Genomic DNA, 18,208 nt, shown 5'->3' with positions numbered 1-18,208 from the left:
CCATATGATGTAGGGATCTCTAGTTGTTGTGAGTTCCTAGTAGAAGATGAGTCAATAAGCCCAAAGCATAAAGATTTTATTTGTATTTTAATGAAGTTTATTTTAAGTCATAAGTTTTTTACATTTTTAGAGACATTTTACATACAAGTAGAAGGCACAGCAATAGCCACGGTTTTCGCTCCCAGCTTTGCGAATCTCCATATGGGAGGCTGAGAGTGTAAATATATCTATGTAGACCATCCTTATAACAAACATCTAATTTTATATGCAAGATATATAGATTACATTTTGATAATTTGGGATGGTACAGAAGGAGAATTTTTGTCTTTTATGGTTTATCTAAAATCCAATGAATACAATCTATAATTTACTCATAATCATAACTTTAGTGAGTCTGCAGTTGAGTATCTTGATTTGATTTTAAGTAGTGATAGTGTTGGAATTAGAAGTCGTAACTACATTAAGCCTGTCAATACGAAAAGCTATGTCCATTTTAAAAGGGGACATGCCAGCGGCTGGAAAACTAATATACCTTTCTCACAATTCTGCCATATACGCAGAAATTGTAGTTCTAATAACATCTTTAAAGAACAGATGAACATATATTCAGAGAGGTTCCGTGAAAGAGAGTATCCAGAGGAAGCTATACGTGAAGCAGCTACTAAAGCGAATACTTTGACACTTGAAGACCTTATGATATATAAGACGAGAACTACAAATGAAAATAAACCCATTTTTGTTACTCAATATAATCACAAGGAGAAGGAGATCAGGTGAATACGTAACAAACATTGGGACATACTAAAAACAGATAATATTCTCAGTAAAGTGCTCCCGGATAAACCCTTGTTAACTTTTAGAAAAGCGAGTAATTTGAAAGATCACCTTGTCCCAAGTAATCTGAGACCCTTAGAAGCAAAATCCAAACAATGAATTAAAAACACTAAGGGCCAAATGTAATAGGGTGAGAGTTTAGAAAATTTGAGAGTTTAGCAGTAAACTCTCACATTGGTTGAGTTTTATCTTCAAAATGGGAAAACATCTGAGTGAGATTTTAAATTGTGAGATTTTTTTAAGTCTAAAAAAACATGCAAGTTCGCTCTGTTACTTCGTTTTTGGACTTTATTACATTGGCAAAGTTTAAAAAGTCAGAAACTCTCACTTTTCTAAACTCTCACCCTATTACATTTGGCCCTAAGGGTTTTTTTCAAATGTAACAGCTGAACACTAAATTTGTTAGTAACAATAATAATACATTCTCCAATCATGATAATACAACCTTTTTTAAAATTGTCTAATGAATTGCATGACTACCTGGGTCATATATGTAATTGAATGCCCATATCATTTAACATATGTGGGCAAAACTAAAAGAAATATCAAACTGAGAATCCAGGAACATGTACGGGCTATAAGAAATAAGGTTGATAACCATTCTATCACTAAACATTTCACTAAATATCATAATGCAGACCCCTCTGGCTTACAATATATAGCAATAGAACATGTTCAAATGGGAGGGGATAGGGATAAGAAATAGGGATCTGCAGGCTCGGATAGGTTTGAATGTGCACGCCGAGTTCGGATTTTTCCCTCCAAAAAACGGGACTAAGAAAGAGGCGAAAAGTCATCTTGCATGGACAAACATCATCATTCCTGGAGAAAAGTCCAGGAATGATGATGTTTGTCCATGCAAGATGACGTTTTGCCTCTTTCTGAGTGCCGTTTTTTTGAGGGAAAAATCCGAACTCGACGTGCACATTCGAACCTACCCGAACCTGCACATCCCTAATAAGAAGTTTCCCTAACGTGACATGTTTTGGGTTTTTACATTAAATACTATGACTCCATATGGTCTAAATGAGTTATATGAAATTACACCCTTTTTGTAAATTAACTTACCCCAAATACTGCACTTTATATTTATTATAATATTACTTTTTTAAATACTCTTTGCTGGAATTTATATTTTTTAACTATATATAGTGCCCACATTTATAGCAATGGGTGTATGATGCTATTATGGTACTCTGTTTTGTACATCATCAGCCACGTATATACCCTTTTTATATATACAAGTTTTACATATGAGCTTTTTATATACATGAATTGTTAATAAGCATTTTCTATGTATGTTTTTAAGTTTTTTTCAAATTATGTTTGATGTTTTTTAATAATTGAATGTATACCTTGCAGTTCCGTTTTAATGCAGGATGTGATGCGGCGTTTATGATTGTGCCATTTTTAATCCCTGACAAAATGGAGTCCCTGTTTTAAGTATAGAAGACTCCAAAAAATGGCCGCTGATAGTGAGACAAGTTTCAGCACTGACGCTATCATGTTTATATATGGTGCGCCTAACTGTGGAGTAATCCCAATAGTCAAGGTTCTAAATGGATTGAAATATGGGTGCCACCCTGCCCGCTACGGCATCATATGTGTATAAATAACTATTGAGCTCATCCCTCGGCACATCTAGTTACCGCACATGCGCGGGCTTAAGATGGCACCGACTCCTGTGTTCGGTAGCGCTGAGAGCTGGTATCCACTAGGACTCTCGCGGGACTACTCCAAATCCTGCGCATGCACAAGAACACCCAAAATGGCGGTGATTACCGGAAATGCAGCTTATGCTGAGGAGGAATGGCACCCTGAGCTGAGGGGCTGCTTAATGGGCACAGCCTGTAAAGTGAGCTAGGAGCTGATTGGTTGGTACTTCATCTCCGTACGCTGTCTAAACAAAAACGGTAATACTAACATAATTGGTTCTATAATGAACAAGTCTCCCAATGGGGTTCTCCGAAGGCTTCCAATTTTCTATCAGGATCAAGACTTGAGGACACAAATCTGGATAAAACTCACCAAATTAAAACCTTACCACTCCTTGAAAGGTTTCTTTTAATCTTGCCTTAATTTGTTATACTGATTATCCTCATAAACGTGAAAACATATGGACTGAGGACTCACCTCTAAGCCCCTTGTCATATGCACAAAAAGGTACATTTATGACGGAAAGGTCTTCAATATATTCCACCTCCGTTTAAAAAAAAGAAAATAGCTTCTCCAATATTAAAATATTCATTTAGTCCATAAAAAATAAAACATGGAAAAACATCAAATGTAGGCACTAAACGGATGGGTGAGGCATACAATTCTCCTTATGTAAACCCGGAAAGTAAGATGATCGAAGCCAGATGAAATCCACACTCCTCTGTTAGGCATAAAATAAAGTCCACCACCATCTACGCGTTTCAGACCACAAGGTCCTTCCCCAGGATATGGTTAGGACACAACAGGAAATGCTATTTATATCATATCCTCTATACAGGTAATCATCATAAAATCAGCCTTATTACCCCTTCAATACAATCCCCTTATGTCCATAACCCCATAATATAATACACCAATGTTCCCTTATGTACATATAATTTAAAAAAAACGACAATACCATATTTTAAACAGCATAAAAATAGATAAAAGGGCTAAATTGTCCAAACAATTTGCCACAATTTCCTATGAAATCACGGAGCAGAAAATACCCATTCCGGAGGTCATTATATACTGTATATACAGTAATAAACGACACAATCCTCTGAGTGATCCACCCATTTTTTATTCAGTTCCCACATAGTCCGGTATCTGTGTTAATCAAGTGCTGTCTCCATTTAATGTCCGGACAGATTAAATGCCTCATACAAACAGTTCTGTATGCAAAGGGTTTGTCCGTGCGGGAGCTGGACTGCCAACATCCTATTTCCGGCTTCCGCTCGTCACTAAACCGGAAGTCACAGGTAAATGGAACGCACAAGGCGGAGAGGTAGAAGGGTGGAATGCAAGCTCCGGAAGTAGTCATCGGACTATAAGGGCAACAGCGGGAAATCACCAGGAGTTCAACTTTACACTCATTAGTATAAAACATGAAGAGAAAAACATATTAACATCCTTTGCGGAGCTTATTTCTTAGGAGTAGGGTACAAAACTATTAAATTATTCCCAAACATATAACATTTACATAAATACTTATAGACTCTACTCCATCAAAAACCACTTCACTTCAAAATCTGCATTCAAACCCCTAGGGGACAAAGGCCCTGATTCAGAGCCGGTCGCTATTTGCGCTCGCTCGTCCAGAAAATAGGGGTGGCTATTCAAATGAACCGTTCGCTGTTTGCAGTCTGTTCACGCCTCTATGTCTGAACGAGTGAACAAAACTTGCGGTCGTTTTTTGGGAAACTACGCCCCCTTGCCGCTCGCATCCGACGTCATGTCCGCTATTTATTAGATTAATCGAGTACATCAAACAGGGTATGAACTGCTCGCTATTCTTGTGGTTGGTTTTTGCTACCACAATTTTGCAAGCAGTTCTGGCTAAAAAAAAACCCAGTGACGTGGTCAATGACGCTGCTGTTTTAAATATGCACACCCATAAAACGCCCGTTTTGACCTTTAAGCATGCCTGCATTCTGATTTGCACTCCCCGTTTTCAAGCACCTTCCCCTGTTACCACCCACATACGCCTCATCCTGTCACTCAAATTAGCAGGCATTCGCTATTTTGCGAGCACATGAATTTCGGCCTGACTGTCTGGTTTGCGCATGCCTATAACGATCCGTACGCATGCGCAGTTTGGCAAACATCGCTCGGAGCGAACGAGCTGCCGCTTACGAGTGGCTCTGAATGAGGGCCAAAGTTTTTACATTTATAGATATTCTTCATCTCTGCTTTTGCTAATCTCACATCCCTATTGTCCACACGCCAATTCGGATGTATAACACTGTATTCCACAAAAAGCAGATAAATGGGAAATATCGCATAAATGTTTCTCTTTGAAGTGTAATGATACATTATGTGAAACCATGCCCTTCCTCATATTACAGACATGCTCAGATAATCTTTCTTTTAGCATGCGCGTGGTCTTACCAACATATTGGGATCCGCAAGAGAATTCTAATAAATAAATGCAATACTTGCAGTGACAGGTAATAAAGTCATTGATGGTATAGAACTGATTCTTTTGGGTAATTTGTACTGTGTGATTTTGCTGGCATTACTTTTACATAGACGACACATAGTACAGGAACCACATCTAAAGAAACCTTTAGATTTATTGAGACTAATGGCCTTCGGAATTGAAAGAACACTACTCCTTGCTTTTCGGTAAACAAAACAAGGTTTATTGTTTATATACTTGGTAAGAACAGGGTCTCTAGTTAGCACACTCCAATGTATTTTAATAATACTCTTGTCAAAGCTGGATAATTGGCTGAGACAAGATCAGTTTAAAAATGAAGCGTGCGTGATGCCATCTTGCGAATGGCAGCTAGACTCCATTTTAGAAACAAGAATCTGCAAGACGCCATTTTGCGACCAGCATCACTTTAAGTTACAACTCACGAGCTAAGAACAGATGGCAATGTTTTTGATAATCTAAATAGAACAGACAATGCACCAGAAACTGTGAGTGATTTACATACAAATTGGGAATCCCTGTTGGCAATTGTAATATAATCCAGGCATTGATCTACACAATTGGATTTGTCTGAATCCAAACAGGTTTTAGTGTCATACCCAGACAGGATGGTTTAGTTTCACAGTGAAACTGTGAGTGAGGAATGATATGTGTGTGTATGTATATATATACACATAACATATCTATATCTATATATATAGATATGTTAAGTCCATCATAGATGGAATCTCATGCATAAACACAGCACATTACGCACAATTGAGCTGCTAACATGACGCCCAGTAGCAAATGCACAATTATTAGCATCATGCGATTGCATCTTTCACCATTTTACATACACAAATTATGCTTAAGACCCCGAATGAAAATACCGTTTAGTAGCTAAATGCGCACGCATCTGTCCCCAGTTAACTAACGTCTTTATATCAAACCCTGAATACTCACACATTACATATCCACACATAAGGTTTAATAAGCTTTAAAGTGTATGATTTAAGTTGGTTCAGTTAGTTTAAATGCTGAAAAATAAAGATATTTGATAACGAAGGTATTATACATGCTAAACAAGTCGTGTTTGGTTTTGTACTAATGCGTACTCTTTTTACAGTATTCCGGTGTTATCGGTGGGGAGATCGCATCATGCATTCTCGAGTTATGGATCTCAGAGCCTACAAGCATCAAAATGTATATTTCATGAACAACTGTTAGGATGTTGCAGGGGGCGGGAAGGGAAAGATCCCCAGCTGTTAGAGGCAGGGAGAGTCTATTTGAACCAGCCTGTTAAATGCTTTGTAACAGATGCTTCTCCCCTGGGAACCAATGACATCAGCAGCAAACTTCTCTATTGTCCTATCTATTCTGGGGGGGTATAAATATGTGTGCTCCAATGTTGGGTTCTTAGTCTTCGTGCTGAATGCTGTATGATGAGGGGTCTCTTGCTGATGTCTATCTTCGGGTCCGGAAGCGCTGCGTATGTATACTGTACTTGGGTCCGTATAATTTTCTTGTGTGTCTGGATCAATTGCGTGTAACTGTCTGAACTTTCACTTGAATAACACTTGTGGTTTGGAACCACAGATTCCAGGTCTAAGTCTTTATTTACTGTATGACTGCGTACGCAAATTAGCGTCATCCTTAGAGGTTTATAGGAAGGATTTTAGAAGGTACAGGCAGGGGTATATAGAGGTTCTTTTTAATATCATCAGATGGGGGCTCATCGAGTAAAGTCACTTACCTACTCACACGGCACATACGGCTATCGATATCTCAGCAAAGGGTGGAGTGGCCACATGCAGGGTTTTCCTGCAACCGCTTTGTGCTGAAAAATCGCTATCCATTTTCGTGTGAGCAAAGGAAGCTGACTAGAATCCAGGGACAAGAAAGGAAAAAGTTTGTTTTCCTTTGTTGATAGAACCTAGCGTTTAAAGGGGTGCCGCAGTACTGAGTATGCGGCTGAGTCGAAGTTTTGCACACAGAAAAGACGCACTTTTGCGCACGCAGTTAAAAAGTCATTATACGGTTGTGTGGTAGTCGCATTATTTTTTTTTATGTGGCTGGTCGCACAATAGCGTATATGCACTTCCGGTTCTGCTGCCAAGTGTTTTAACAAAGCCGTTGAAGTTTACCTTTTTCAATTGTTACCAATATCTGGGTTAACATTTATTTTTCTGCGCAGGAAAAAAGTGTGTAACAGTGAATATTTGTTGAACAAAGTTAATGGTACCGTATGACCTTTAAGGGCTAGGTGCAAGGGTTAGTCTAGCCGCTAGGTAAGTAGCTTTACCGTTTTATACACAGTAGCAGGTGTACATGTTGTCTTTGTTGTAGAGAGGTGCGTGAGAGTAGCCGACATATAAACTCTCATAGGTGTGGACGTTGCCTTACTAAATCTTATCCGGGTGTGGAAGTTGCCTTTTTCAATTCTTATCCAGGTGTGGAAGTTGCCTTACTAAATGTTATCCAGGTGTGTGGGCGCCGCCGACTTAAATCATCCACAGGTAAGTGAAAGTATCTTGATTGTCTTTCACCAGTTTAAATCTTTATTGAAAAGCGTAGGTGTTGTCTCAGAATGGGAGCCGCGCAAACAGTACAGATGTTAGACAATGATGTGCTGCTAATGGAGGCGCCGATCGGATGGGCCCGTCATATCATGCATACTAAGTAGGGTACTTATGCAAGAAAAAGGTTAAATATTTTGAATGTTTAAAAGTGTGGCAGCATGAAGGGGATGCGTGGCTTAAGAATGTGCAAACGACACAAACTAGCGTTGTGAGCACATTGCCAGAAAATACATCCGCGACGCTGAATTGCGATAAGGGCGAGCCACAAAATGGCGTGCCCGTGCAGCAAGGTAGCGTTGTGGAGAGTATTGCCAACAGTTCACGCTCACCTCCCCCACCTTATGTGGATGGAGGTGCAAGTACAGTTACCAAAAATACCCATAAAAATGTAACAAGCAACTTGTACCCTCTCTTAAGCAACTATAAAGAAAATGTGGATGATGAGCCTACTGTAATGTCTGCCATTTCCCATGCTGTACAAATGATAGATGCTGCATCACCACAATCATGAGTGGTGCCGCCATCTCCATCAGTAACAGCAAGGGAAGTGTTAATGCCCTCTGCACCCGTAGAGGAAGTTGTTCATACCATACGCAGCAGCAGCAGACTAAACCCCCAGCCAGGTAACCAGGTCAAAAGGTAGCAGCGCTACCGGTCTGCATCCCATTCGGACAATAACTGTTCCAAATGGAAATGCAGATGCGAACGGTATAGTGCCCACGAGGGAAGTAGTAATGCATTGTCCTCGGACAAGAGCAGAACTAAATTCCATCATAAATGATTTCCCCGATCCCAAAAAGGAATTAGCCAAATGTCAAAGATTTTTGAGAAATTTGGGTAGTTCTCATGAACCCACTAATAAAGATTGGCGTGTGGTGTTAAGGGCCTGTCTACCACGCAATACCGACGTGACAAAATTTATCACGGATTGTGTATTGGATGGTGACGTTCCCTTAACAGACCAAGTAAACCAAGGTAACATTTCCCACATTGTAATTCAATTGGGTATATATTTTCCAGTAGTAGTTAACTGGAACAAAATTTTCACCATTAAGCAGAAGGAGAGTTTAAAAACCCGGGTTCAGACCTCACAACCTGGCTGGAGGGGAGTCACAATAGATACACTCATAGAATCTGCCATAGAGCATGATAAAAATATCATAAAGAAGAGAGAGAGACCCAGAGTGAAAAACTAATGGCTGTCAGTATCCAAGCTCTGGAGGGAATGATAATAACATCACAGCCAACCGACACACCTGCACCCACACACACACCTGAACAGTTACATGTCCACACCACAGCAAACACATTCTTACCCCACATATCATACACAACCACAGGCCTCATACTACCCACAAACTTCATACCTCCCACCATACCCTTATCCTCCATATCCTTACCCATACCAACCACCTTTCCCTCTTGCTCAACTCCCACAACAATCCTTTCATCCAACCCGTTCAAAAACATGTTTTAACTGCAACCAAGCAGGACACATAAGTACTGCAAAGTAAAGAACACCACTCATGAACACGAGTTTCCCATGGGTTCATAGGCAACCCCAGTATCTTCTCCCAGGCCTTATATGACTGTTTACAATCTTTTCAACCTGCCGATGGATCTGTTCTAGTGTAGAATGTGGACAATTTATTGTTGTATTTAGGTCATGTTTAAATGATATTAAACTGTTGTGCTTTGTCTCCCACTCACAGGACACAAGGTTGATAAGGATAAACGGCAGCCATGCCAGGCTAAGGTCGACTACTCGGAATATTATCCAACCCAGTGGCACAGGCATTATTTAGAGCAGTAGCTATTAATAACAAAATTTAATTGCAGGAACCTGTATGCAGATACTATATCCCTAGAATTATTAAAAATGATAGGGGGACTTATTTTACAGGTGACGTTTCCAAGAACATGTGTAAGGTGATGGGTAACAACACTAAGATTATCCCAGACTGTCTTTTCCATTATTTGCCCCCCTTTGAGATACTGTTCAAACAGGCAGCCTCATGTGAAAATATGATAATGAGGTTACTGTACAAGGTCTCATGAAGATGAATGCGAATAACAGAAATTGAAAGTGTTATTAACTAACATATTTAATGCAAACTGTCATGATGTCAAATCTGGAGAATTTGTTATGATCCAAATTTTTTTTAGCTCAGGTTGTTTGACTGATCGGTGGAAAGGTCCGTATCTGATGATACAACATCCACAAAGGGTGGCCGAGGAAGATACGTGGGTCCATTCCACTCACTATAGGGAGGTTAACCAACTGGTGGAGATACAAGGCGGAGACAAGGCCGATAACGTGGACATGTCGATTGCGAGCTTGTGCCGGATGGATTAAAAAGGTGACTGTGAGATATCTGAGCTAAAGAAATGTGTAGATCAGTGCTTCCAGCAATGGAGTGGTCTGCTGTGGTCATCCTAGTTCTTTTTTTTTTTCCAGAGTTTTTGTCATGATGATCTGTTTGGGGATACTCAGTGTCTGTGATGGAGGACCGATAAAGGAAATGTGAGCTGATGGCAGAGCTGATGGAGTGGAGTCAGGAGGAGGAGTGCAATGCCAATCAGGGGAGTGGCTGACCAATTTTAGTATTGTAATTGTTATGTTATTTGGGAAGAATACTTCTAGAAGTTATGACCCTCACACATGTTGAAATGCTTGATATACGTAAAAAAACATATCATCACCATATCTTCACACGCAATATGAACACAGAGGCAAAAGAAACATGATATCTGGTGATGTGCATAAAGCCACTCAGTTAATTAGTGAGACAACTGGCTTTCAAGTTTTAGTCGCACTGGATCCCACCAGAATTGCTCGGGGTACATTAAATTTTAGATATATTCAGGAACTTGCTAAATTGATAGATAATATCACCGAGATGTACGATGACACATACAGGTATACAGGGAGAGAATTGCAAGCGTACAAGAAAGAACTGGTGCAACACAGGCTAGTGTTGAATTATTTAACTGCTGTTACTGGAGGGTATTGCGTAATGTTAGCCACCCAATTTGGAGTAAAATGTTGCACCTATGTCACCAATGATACCAGCGACCCTAAGGAGGTTATAGACCGGAAGATGGATGAAATTCTGCAGCTAAAGTGGGAATTTCGCAAGAACCAAAACGCTTCAGTGGCTGAAGAAGGGGAGAAGATAGAAGGATGGGTTTCATGTCTGAACCCAGTGAAATGGTTCTCAGGTCTAGGGGAATGGGTCCAGGAAGTGATCGCCAGCATAGGCAAATTCTGAATCCTTATACTAATTGTCATCATAGTAATTGACATATGTGTCCGGTGTGTTCCTATTGTGTTGAAGTGTGGAAAATGTAAAAATAGAGTAAAACGAAACAATGAAATTATGATGGTGGCCAGTATGAATACAGAGGTAAATACAGAACTTCATTACAACCCTGAGCTAGGAAACACCATCATTTAATGTATTATATTTAGCCATGCATAGAATGTATTATTGAAATTTTATTTTTAAAACACCTCAGATAATGTACAGTCTAAATTCCCCTTCAAGACTGCTTTTATAAGACTGGTGCAACCCCCACACCTTTCACATGATCTTCCAAGATCTGCGGTGTGCGTATAATAGTAGTTTTATGTCCCCACCCAGAGACACATTATTGATGGATTAAGAACCACCTTGTGCCATCCCATAATAACACTAAATAATATGTAAATGTAAGCCTAAATTAAATTCTAATAGCAGATTGTAATAGCATGTTGTTCGCTATCAAAGGGTGGACTGTCAAAGCTGGATAATTGGCTGAGACAAGATCAGTTTAAAATTGAAGCGTGCGCGATGCCATCTTGCGAATGGCAGCTAGACTCCATTTTAGAAATAAGAATCTGCAAGACGCCATTTTGTGACCAGCATCACTTTAAGTTACAACTCACGAGCTAAGAACAGATGGCAATGTTTTTTGATAATCTAAATAGAATAGACAATGCACCAGAAACTGAATGATTTACATACAAATTGGGAATCCCTGATGGCAATTGTAATATAATCCAGGCATTGATCTACACAATTTGATTTGTCTGAATCCAAACAGGTTTTAGTTTCATACCCAGACAGGATGGTTTAGTTTCACAGTGAAACTGTGAGTGAGGAATGATATGTGTGTGTATGTATGTGTGGATATATATATATATATATAGATATGTTAAGTCCATCATAGATGGAATCTCATGCATAAACACCGCACATTACGCACAATTATTAGCATCATGCGATTGCATCTTTCACCATTTTTACATACACACATTATGCTTAAGACCCCAAATGAAAACAGGATTTTGGTACTTACCGATAAATCCCTTTCTCCGATTCCATAGGGGACACTGGAGAGCATAGACAGTGGGGTATAGACGGTGCTAAGTGGAGCTATGGCACTTTAAATTTTTAATAAGTGTGACTAGCTCCTCCCCCTCTATACCCCCCTCCAAGCCCCAGTCTTAGCAAACTGTGCCCGAGGGGAGCTGAGAAAAAACAAACAAAAGAGGAGGAGGCGAAGCAAGTACACAGAACATATGATGGGTTGAAAAACAGTAACACAACCAGAGACATCAAACCATTTTCGAACAGTCATAACATATATGACCCCAACCCTGGCAGGAAGGAGCAGCACAGGGTGGGCGTCCAGTGTCGCCTATGGAATCGGAGAAAGGGATTTATCGGTAAGTACCAAATTCCTGTTTTCTCCTTCATCCACTAGGGGACACTGGAGAGCATAGACAGTGGGGATGTCCCAGAGCTCCCATTACGGGCGGGAGAGCGCTGAGAACCCTGCAAAACAGGCCGGCCATACTGCGCTGCAGAGGCCGCAAACATGTCAAAACTATAAAACGAACAAAAGTATGCTGGCCAGACCAAGTGGCTGCTCGGCAAAGAGAAACCATGAAAAACCCTGCGAGCAACCGCCCACGAAGAACCCATGGAGGGAGTGGAATACGCTGTAATAGAAGGCGGAGGCTCCCCAGATGAGGCCATATACGCCTGTCTGATTGTCAGATGAATACAGCGAGCCAGCGACGGTTTGGAAGCTGGCCAACCAGGGCGAGCATCATATAACCAATAGAGTGTCCGTTGTACATATGGCTGTAGTCCTTTCCACATAAATACGAAGAATCTTAACAACATCTAAGTATATAGAAGAAGGTGAATCTTGTGGAAAAGCCGGTACCACAAAAGGTCGATTGATGTGGAAAAGCTGAAAACACCTTTGGAAGAAAGTCCATTCTAGTCCGAAGTTCCGCTCTAATCTCATGTAATACAAAGTAAGGACGATGACCAGATAGAGCTTCTAATTTCGACACCCTCCTGGCAGAGGCCAGTGCGAAAAGTGTTACCTTCCACGTAAGGTATCTTAATGCCACCGACTCCAAAGGATCAAACAGAGGAGACTGTAAGAAGGAAAGTACGAGATCCAAATCCCATGGATCCGTAGGAGGAACAAAAAGGTGGCTGTAACCTAATAACACCTTGTAGAAGAACTGTACCTCCGGTAGCAAGGCCATCTTCTTCTGGAAGAAAACCGTTAGAGCATGGAAGGAAGTTACTTCTCAATATTACTAAGCATAGTAGGGATTCCCTTTATGTCTACAGTCAAGCTGGCCCTTTCAACAGCCACACCGTCAAACAAAGCCGCTTTAAGTCTGGATAGACTAAAGGACACTGTAATAAAAGACCTTCCCTTAGGAGGCAAAGGCCACGGATCGTCGATCCGCAGAAGTTGAAGATTGGAATACCAGGCTCTGCGAGGGCAATCCTGAGCTACCAATAGAAACCTGGCCTTCTCACTTTTGTGCGTTGTAGAATCCAAGGAGGAAGAGGAAACTGAGGGAACAGATAGACAAATTGGAACTGACACTGCGTTAACAGTGCGTCCACTGCACTGGCTCTCTGGTCCGAGAGCAGTCGAGAGGCAGTTGATGATTTTGTGTGGATGCCATGCGGTCGACCTGTGAAAGACCCCACCATTGGACCAGTTATTGAAAAACTTGTGGATGTAGTGCCCATTCCCCTGGATGCACGTCCTGCCGGCTGAGGTGATCTACCTCCCGCTTCTCTACGCCTGGAATGAAGATTGCCAAGGGCCTTCGTGAAATTTTCCAGGGTAGAATTCAGCTTACCTTTCATAGCCACTTGACTTCTGGTGCCACCTTGTCAGTTTATGTACGCCACTGTCGTGGTGTTGTCAGACTGGACCCTGACTGCTTGGTCCCGCAACAGGTGACCTGCAATGAACAGCATAGAACACTGCACGCAATTCCATTATGATTCTCGGCAGAGTCGCATTCTGTGATGTCCAGCGGCCTTGGAAGAGATGTTCCTGAATCAGTCCCCCATCCTCTCAAACTCGCGTCTGTGGTGAGAGGAGACAATTCCACACTCTGAATCTCTTTCCCTCCAGTAGCTGTACTGAGTTCAACCACCAGAGGAGGGAAATCCGAGTTCTGGGACTTAACCTTACCCGTTGGTAAAGGAAAAGATGGGACCCGTCCTATAAGAGATGTCTTGCTGAAAACTTTCTGGAGTGAAGACGCCCGGAAGGAACGGCCTCGAATGCCGCAACAGTTTTACCCAGGAGTCGAATGCAGACCTGCACCAAGACTTGACGATGTCAAAAGACCGTCCTTACCCTCTCATGAATGGAATTAACCTTTTCTGTAGGGAGGAACACTCACTGACATAAGATGTCTAAGATCATTCCCAGAAACTGTAGCCTCTGCGTCAGTTGTAGGAGAGACTTGGGAAAATTCAGGATCCACTCATGACAAATAAGAAAGGTCTGTGATATTCTGTAGTAATTGGTCCCTGGAAATGGCCTTCAGCAGAATATCATCCAGGTAAGGAATAATCGTGATCCCTTGTTATCGAAGGATACAGATCATCAGTTTCCATAGGGAGGCCCTGACCTTTGTGAATACCCGGGGGGCTGATAAGCCGAAGGGTAAGGCCTAAAACTGGAAATGTGAGTACCGAACAGCGCTTCTCAAACGCCTGGAAAGGCGGCCAGATAGGAAAGTGAAGGAAGGCGTCCTTGATATCGAGAGATACCCTGAATTCGCCTTCCTCACGGCTCACAATCACCAACTGAAGGGACTCCATTTTGAGCTTGAAAATCCTTAGGTAAGGATTGAGATCCTTTCAGTTCAGAATAGTTCTGACCTAATAATCTGGCTACGGAACCACGAAGAGACTGGTGATGTCCGGGAACGTGGACCACCACTCTGGCGGCCAGTAGCTCGTCTATAGCTTGCTGTAAAACGACACTCCGGTCGTTCGAATCTGGCAAACCTGTGGTAAAAAACCACGGTGGAGGTTGAAACTGAAAGTCAAGGTAGTATCCCTGAGTGATGCGATCCCGTACCCAAGCGTTCATACAAGATTTCGTCCCTAAGACGTGCTGCCACTCTGGGGTCCCCCAGGTGAGAGAGGCCAGTCATGCACTAGTTGATGAAATGTAGTTGCGGCTCAGCCCCAACCTCTGGAACCATGGGAAGTCGATGGTCTTCCTCTGAAGCGACCACATGAACGTCCCGGAGGATGAAAGGACCAAAACAAGGTCCAGAGTAAGATCTTCCAGGTCGGGGGGGAGCCGCAAAAGGAAGACAAGTGGATTTAACTCCAGTAGCTTGAGAAATCCACCTATCTTCCAAACAATACACTTCCCCTGAATGGACGTGCTACTACTTAGATGCATCCGTCTGGCATTGTCTAAGCCACAACACCCTACGTGCTGAAAACGCCTGAACTGAAGTCCTGGATGCGATATTGCCAACATTCGTGGACGCCTCACCCAGGAAAGTCGCGGCCTCATCTATATGCTCTGTTAATGGAAAAAGCTCCTCCCCCGGCAGCTCTTCTCTCATTCCGTCAGCCAATTGCTTTGTCCAAAGCTCAATAGCTTTGTTAGTCCAGCAGCTTAAAATTGCGGGACGCAGTGTCACCTCTGCAGCTGTGTAAATGGACTTGAGAGTATCCAATCTTCTGTCGGATGTCTTTCAAAGACATGGCTCTAGGAACTGGTAGTGTAGTCTTCTGAGACAGCCGCGAAACTGATAGATCTACGTTAGGGGGAGTTTCACAAGATTTCCTTGTCGGAAAAGGATAACCACCGCCGGGACATCTGAATTTCTAACTTCCTATACCGGAAAAGCAACAGCCTGTCTGTTTCCTTAGAAAGAAAGACTGCCGTGCAGGAGTCGAGTCCGTCCTGAATCTGCAATACCTGGCGAATTGCAGAAATTAATCCTGGTGCTCTTTAGGCGAATCTGAAGCATATTCTGCATATCCTCCTCCTCCAATTGGAACAGTCTCTTCTTGGAGACCGTAGGAGAGGATCCCCTAGTGGTACGGGAAATAGCCACGGCATTTGAAACTCTCCCTGGATATCGCCAAGGATCTCTTCTAGAGTTACCTGTAAGCCTCTCTCTTTTCAAGAAGCCTCCCGCTCAGCAGAGAGAGAGAGAGAGAGAGGATATAACGGATGTAACCTGCGCCTCCGAGTTGCTCAGTATTGCAATTATCACACACTTAGCTGGACTGACAGTTACTGTGTAAACTTAACTGCACACTTTTTGTTCTAGGGGAAAACACGACCGCAGTCCCCCACTACCACAAATTATGCAGGTAATTGCTTTTGAGACGCCTTAGTCAGTCATGCTACATACAGACCCCACACATACATATATCAGTGTAGTGAAAAAGGGGAAACTGAAATATAGAGAGTCAGGAGAGAGTCACCTTGCCCTTGATAGCGCTCCTAGCAGTGCCAGACAACGCTAGGCATAGGAGGAAATAACCACTTTTAAACAAGTAGTTCCTGATCCTGCCATAAATGCTCTCCTGATCTGCCTAAACCCCACTGTGTTACTTACAGTCCAGGTAGGCTATCAGTTTCCTGCAGCAGCCATGTTACAGTTTTACACTGTGCAGCAGACGCTGACTGTATAATGGCCGCCAGCACACTTCTGAGAAGCGCTGGGACCACTGGGAGGAAGGAGCACATTTCAGATCTAAGCTCCGCCCCACGCTTATGCGCTCATGCATAATTCATAAGCGCGTGCTGTGAAAGGGAAAAGCCAGCATAGCTGTTAAAAACCAGGACTTCGGAGCTAAGCTCCGCCCCCCGCTCATGCATAATTCATGAGCGCGCTGTGAGAGGGAAAAGCCCGCACAGCCATTAAGCAGGCCTTCAGAGCTAAGCTCCGCCCCCCGCTCATGCATAATTCATGAGCGCGCTGTGAGAGGGAAAAGCCCGCACAGCCATTAAACAGGCCTTCGGAGCTAAGCTCCGCCCCCCGCTCATGCATAATTCATGAGCGTTGTGAGAGGGAAAAGCCCGCACCATGAGCGCGCTGTGCGCACATTACTGCTGCCGAGTGACTCCGTTAATCGGAGTCACTCACTGCTGCTATTAAATCACCGCCTGCTATAACCTGGCTACCTCACTACTTGAGGTAGCCAGGGCATACTCACTGGCTGCCCGACTGCCGGCGGCGGTGTGACCAGCGGTGGACTCAGTGTGCGCTGCGTGCAGCGGCATGCAGTCTTCCAGAGACAGTGGTCTCTTCCTGTAGTCAGGGACCCCAGGCGAACTGCAAGCAGTTGCGAGTGGGTCCCTGCCGGCAGTCTCCCACGAAGCAGACAGGCAGTGGCAGATGCTGCCTGTCTGTCTGTCCTCAGCTTCAGCGCAGCAGCGCTACTGATAGAAAGCCTAATAAACCCAGAGCTTCTGGTACACACGACCAGCTCCACTCGGGCACAAGCTAAAACTGGGGCTTGGAGGGGGGTATAGAGGGGGAGGAGCTAGTCACACTTATTAAAAATTTTAAGTGCCATAGCTCCACTTAGCACCATCTATACCCCACTGTCTATGCTCTCCAGTGTCCCCTAGAGGATGAAGGAGAAAATGCAGTTTAGTAGCTAAATGCGCACGCATCTGTCCCCAGTTAACTAACGTCTTTATATCAAACCCCGAATACTCACACATTACATATTCACACATAAGGTTTAATAAGCTTTAAAGTGTATGATTTAAGTTGGTTCAGTTAGTTTAAATTCTGAGAAATGAAGATATTTGATAACTAAGGTATTATTCATGCTAAACAAGTCGTGTTTGGTTTTGTACTGATGCGTACTCTTTTTACAGTATTCCAGTGTTATCGGTGGGGAGATCGCATCATGCATTCTCGAGTTATGGATCGCAGAGCCTACAAGCATCAAAATGTATATTTCACGAACAACTGTTAGGATGTTGCAGGGGGCGGGAAGGGAAAGATCTGTTAGAGGCAGGGAGAGTCTATTTGAACCAGCCTGTTAAATGCTTTGTAACAGATGCTTCTCCCCTGGGAATCAATGACATCAGCAGCAAACTTCTCTATTGTCCTGTCTATTCTGGGGGGGTATAAATATGTGTGCTCCAACGCTGGGTTCTTAGTCTTCGTGCTGAATGCTGTATGACGAGGGGTCTCTTGCTGATGCCTATCTTCGGGTCCGGAAGTGCTGCGTATGTATACTGTACTTGGGTCCGTATAATTTTCTTTTGCGCCTAAATTGTGTCTGGATCAATTGCGTGTAATTGAACTTTTACTTGAATAACACTTTGGAACCACAGATTCCAGGTCTAAGTCTTTATT

At 42.7% G+C, this 18,208-nt stretch overlaps 1 protein-coding gene across 1 annotated transcript in view; it reads right to left on the bottom strand.

Annotated features, from left to right (window-relative positions):
- MICALL1 (MICAL like 1) overlaps positions 1–16,467 on the bottom strand; it is a 202,886-nt gene extending 186,419 nt beyond the window's left edge. Inside the window, exon 1 of the mRNA XM_088455098.1 lies at positions 16,448–16,467. The gene's annotated coding sequence lies outside the window, so the exon portion shown is untranslated. The remainder of the gene's footprint in view (positions 1–16,447) is intronic.
- Positions 16,468–18,208: the final 1,741 nt, after the last annotated feature.

This window comes from Taudactylus pleione, unplaced genomic scaffold, assembly GCF_031769625.1.
Source record: "Taudactylus pleione unplaced genomic scaffold, aTauple2 ptg000642l, whole genome shotgun sequence".
Taxonomy (NCBI): Eukaryota; Metazoa; Chordata; class Amphibia; order Anura; family Myobatrachidae; genus Taudactylus; species Taudactylus pleione.
This window is presented reverse-complemented; position numbering and strand designations above follow the sequence as displayed.